Genomic DNA, 4,838 nt, shown 5'->3' on the forward strand with positions numbered 1-4,838 from the left:
TACAGAGCCAGACCCTGTCTCAAAAAATAAAAAATAAAAAAAAAAAATAGAGTTCAAGACCAGCCTGGGCAACACAAATATAAAACATAGGAGTAAATCTAATAATTTTATAAGCAAAATGGATTAGCCAGGCTAATTAGCCTGGCTAATTTTTGTATTATTAGTAGAGACAGGGTTTCACCATATTGGCCAGGCTAATCTCGAATTCCTGACCTCGTGATCCACCCACCTCGGCATCCCAAAGTGCTGGGATTACAGGTGTGAGACACCGCACCCGGCTGAAAAGGGAACACTTACATACTGTAGATGAGAATGTAAACTAGTATAGCCACTATGGAGAAGAGCATGGAGGTTCCTCAAAAAACTGTGTCTTTATTAAAAATTTTTTAAAAAATTAACCAGGTGTCGGCCGGGCGCGGTGGCTCAAGCCTGTAATCCCAGCACTTTGGGAGGCTGAGACGGGCGGATCACGAGGTCAGGAGATCGAGACCATCCTGGCTAACACGGTGAAACCCCGTCTCTACTAAAAATACAAAAAACTAGCCGGGCGAGGTCGCCGGCGCCCGTAGTCCCAGCTACTCCGGAGGCTGAGGCAGGAGAATGGCGTAAACCCGGGAGGCGGAGCTTGCAGTGAGCTGAGATCCGGCCACTGCACTCCAGCCCGGGGGACAGAGCAAAACCTTGTTTCAAAAAAAAAAAAAAAAAAATTAACCAGGTGTCATGGGGCATGACTGTATTCCCCTGGAATCGCCAACAATAGAGAGCTGTTAGATTAATTAGAGACCTGAGATAATAAGAAATCCAGGCATCCTTTACATAGTCTTCTGTTGTTCTTTCTTCCCAGAGACTTGCGAATGTGTGGAATGACACTATCAGCAGCAATTGTAGCCTTGATAAGACAGTCGAATTCTTTTTCACTAATAGCAGGTTGCAAATGATGAGGGGTAATAGCTTTACCTTTAAATCTTTTGGTGCCTTTGATGCGGCTTCAAGTATCTCTGCAGTAAGGTATCCAAGGATGGCTACACTGTTCACAGTGGCAGTCACGCCCACACATCCATGACTGGTTGTCCTACATTTCAGATGTCTGTCTATGAATATGGCCCACTGGGAACTGTAAGGAGGCTCTCTGTGAGCGGGAAACAACCACCTTTGTCCTGGCCTTTCCGGTGTCCTTCTCAGCCTTACCACCACCCTTGCAAGTTCTGCCGAAGTTCAAACAAGGCAGAGAAAGGGCTAGTCAGACACACGGTGAGATCCTACCACCTACTGCTTCATGGCACGGTGATTCAGACTGTCCAGAGAGTTTATGTTTTGTATGTGTGGTAAAATATATATAACGTAAGACTTACTATTTTATTTTAATCTTTTTTTTTTTTTTTTTTTAAGACAGAGTCTCACAGCCCAGGCTGAAGGGCTGTGGTTGTGATCTTGGCTGACTGTAACCTCCACCTCCTAGGTTCAAGTGCTTCTTGTGCTTCAGCCTCCCGAGTAACTGGGACTGCAGGCGTGTGCCACCATGCTCGGCTAATTTTTTGTATTTTTAGTAGAGACAGGGTTTCACCATGTTGGCCAGGCTGGTCTTGAACTTCTGGCATCAAGTGATCTACCTGCCTTGGCCTCCCAAAGTGCTAGGATTACAAATGTCAGCCACCGCACCTGACCTTTTTTTTTTTGAGATGAAGTCTCGGGCCGGGCGCGGTGGCTCAAGCCTGTAATCCCAGCACTTTGGGAGGCCGAGATGGGCGGATCACGAGGTCAGGAGATCGAGACCATCCTGGCTAACACGGTGAAACCCCGTCTCTACTAAAAAATACAAAAATCTAGCCGGGCGAGGTGGCGGGCGCTACTCTGGAGGCTGAGGCAGGAGAATGGCGTAAAACCTGGGAGGCGGAGCTTGCAGTGAGCTGAGAACCGGCCTCACCCAGGCTGGAGTACAATGGCACATTCTCTGCTCACTGCAACCTCCGCCTCAGGGGTTCAAGCGATTCTCCCACCTCAGCCTCCCAGGTAGCTGGAATTATAGGTGCGTGCCACTATGCCCGGCTAATTTTTGTATTTTTGGTAGAGACACTGTTTCACCATGTTGGCCAGGCTGGTCTCGAACTGCTGATCCACCTGCCTCAGCCTCCCAAAGTGCTAGGATTACATGCATGAGCCACACCCGGCCTATTTTAACGTTTTTTTTTTTTTGTTTTTTTTTTTTGAGACGGAGTCTCGCTCTGTCACCCAGGCTGGAGTGCAGTGGCCGGATCTCAGCTCACTGCAAGCTCCGCCTCCCGGGTTTACGCCATTCTCCTGCCTTAGCCTCCCGAGTAGCTGGGACTACAGGTGCCCGCCACCTCGCCCGGCTAGTTTTTTGTATTTTTTTTTAGTAGAGATGGGGGTTTCACCATGTTAGCCAGGGTGGTCTCGATCTCCTGACCTTGTGATCCGCCCATCTCGGCCTCCCAAAGTGCTGGGATTACAGACTTGAGCCACCGCGCCCGGCCAACGATTTTTAAGTGTACAATTTAGTGCCATTAAGTACACTAACAATGTGTAACCATCACCACTATCCATACCCAGAACTTTTCATCATCCCATGTGGACATTCTGTATTCATTAAATGGTATCTCCTCATTCCTCCTACCCTAATCCTTTATAACCTTTATTGTATGTTGTTTCTAAGAATTTGCCTGTTCTCGGCACCTCATGTAAGTGGAGTCATACGATATTTTTCCATTTGCGTTTGGCTTATTTCACTTAGCATAGTGTTTTCAGGGTTTCTGTATCAGAATTTTATTCCTTTATTATTATTATTATTTTCTTTTGAGTGAGATGGAGTCTCGCTCTGTCACCAGGCTGGAGTGCAGTGGTGTGATGTCAGCTCACTGCAACCTCCGCCTCCCATGTTCAAGCGATTCTCCTGCCTCAGCCTCCCAAGTAGCTGGGACTACAGGCATGTGCCACCATGCCCAGCTAATTTTTGTATTTTTAGTAGAGACAGGGTTTCACCATGTTGGCCAGGATGGTCTTTATCTTTTGACCTTGTGATCCACCCACCTGGGCTTCCCAAAGTGCTGGGATTACAAGTGTGAGCCACTGCGCCTGGCCTTTTTTTTTTTTTTTTGAGATGGAGTTTTGCTCTTGTTGTCCAGACTGGAGTGCAGTGGCGCGATCTCGGATCACTGCATTCTTTGCCTTCCAGATTCAAGTGATTCTCCTGCCTCAGCCTCCCAAGTAGCTGGGATTACAGGCATAGGCCACCACACCCGGCTGATTTTTTGTGTTTAGTAGAGACAGGGTTTCACCATGTTCGTCTCAGACTTCTGACCTGAGGTGATCCACCCACCTTGGCCTCCCAAAGTGCTGGGATTACAGGCGTGAGCCACCGTGCCCGACCAGGACTACTGTTTTTGAAGACCAGACTGGCAGGGCTTTTGCTGCCCCTGCAGAGACAACCAGATTCAGATCAACAGCATTTAGTTTTCTAGAACACTGCACAGGCCATGTTTGTTTGTTTTTTTTTTTTTTTTGAGACGGAGTCTCGCTCTGTTGCCCAGGCTAGAGTGCAGTGGCCGTATCTCAGCTCACTGCAAGCTCCGCCTCCTGGGTTTACGCCATTCTCCTGCCTCAGCCTCCCGCGTAGCTGGGACTACAGGCGCCCGCCACCTCGCCTGGCTAGTTTTTTGTATTTTTTAGTAGAGACGGGGTTTCACCGTGTTAGCCAGGATGGTCTCGATCTCCTGTCCTCGTGATCCGCCCGTCTCGGCCTCCCAAAGTGGTGGGATTACAGGCTTGAGCCACCGCGCCCGGCACAGGCCATGTTTGATAAACCAAGGTGAGCCGACCAGTTGCCGTAGTTAAAGAAGGGAGGAGGTAGGAAGGCAGAGGCAGACCCACCAATCGCTGTGTGTAGAGAAGATAAGTGGAGTCAATTGCTTTTAATTTATGGATTTTTTTTTTTTTGAGACAGAGTCTCACACTGTTGCCCAGGCTGGAGTGCAGTGGCGAGATTGCAGCTCACTGTAACCTCCGCCTCCCGGGTTTAAGCAATTTTCCTGCCTTAGCCCCCCGAGTAGCTGGGATTACAAGCGCCCACCACCACGCCCAACTAATTTTTTGTATTTTTAGTAGAGATGGGTTTTCACTGTGTTGTCCAGGCTGGTCTCGAACTCTGACCTCGTGATTCACCCGCCTCAGCCACCCAAAGTGCTGGGATTACAGGCATGAGCCACCACACCCAGCCGAATTCATGGATTTCTACTTTATCTTTTCCCTCCTTGAAATCAATTGTTTGGGAATCAGTTGTTTTGTAGCACTTTCTGCAATTCGTATTTTACCAGTTGCATTCCTGTGTGCATTTTAAAAAATTCTTTTTTAAAATTTATGAATTTTTAATATAATTGTACATATTTATCAGGTACGTAGTGATATATCAATACATATAATGTGTAGTGATCAGATCAGGGTGATTAGCATATCCATCACCTCAAATATTTATCATTTCTTTGTTTTGGGAACATTCAGTATCCTCCTAGCTACTTGAAACTATACATGATTGTTAACAGTAGTCATCCTATGGGGGTATAGAATGCTAGAATTTATTTCTCCTATCTAGTTTTAATTTTGTGTCTTTTAACAAATCTCTCCCTGTCCCTCTTTTTCCTCTACCCTTCCTAGCCTCTTGTGTCCTCCATTCTACTTTCGTTTCTGTAAGATCAACTTGTTTTTGTCTTGTTTTTCTAAGACCAGCCGAGCGGGCGCAAAAGAACCAGCGGGTAGGCAAGTGTAACAGCAAAACTGCTGGTTTATTTTGGTAACCTAAGGTGTGCGGGAGAAGTCTGTCGGCCTCC

At 47.2% G+C, this 4,838-nt stretch overlaps 1 pseudogene; it reads right to left on the reverse strand.

Moving 5' to 3' along the window:
• Positions 1-816: 816 nt before the first annotated feature.
• LOC113223484 lies at positions 817-1,205 on the reverse strand (annotated as a pseudogene).
• Between the last annotated feature and the right edge of the window lie 3,633 nt (positions 1,206-4,838).

Source organism: Piliocolobus tephrosceles, unplaced genomic scaffold (genome assembly GCF_002776525.5).
Source record: "Piliocolobus tephrosceles isolate RC106 unplaced genomic scaffold, ASM277652v3 unscaffolded_41479, whole genome shotgun sequence".
NCBI lineage: Eukaryota > Metazoa > Chordata > Mammalia > Primates > Cercopithecidae > Piliocolobus > Piliocolobus tephrosceles.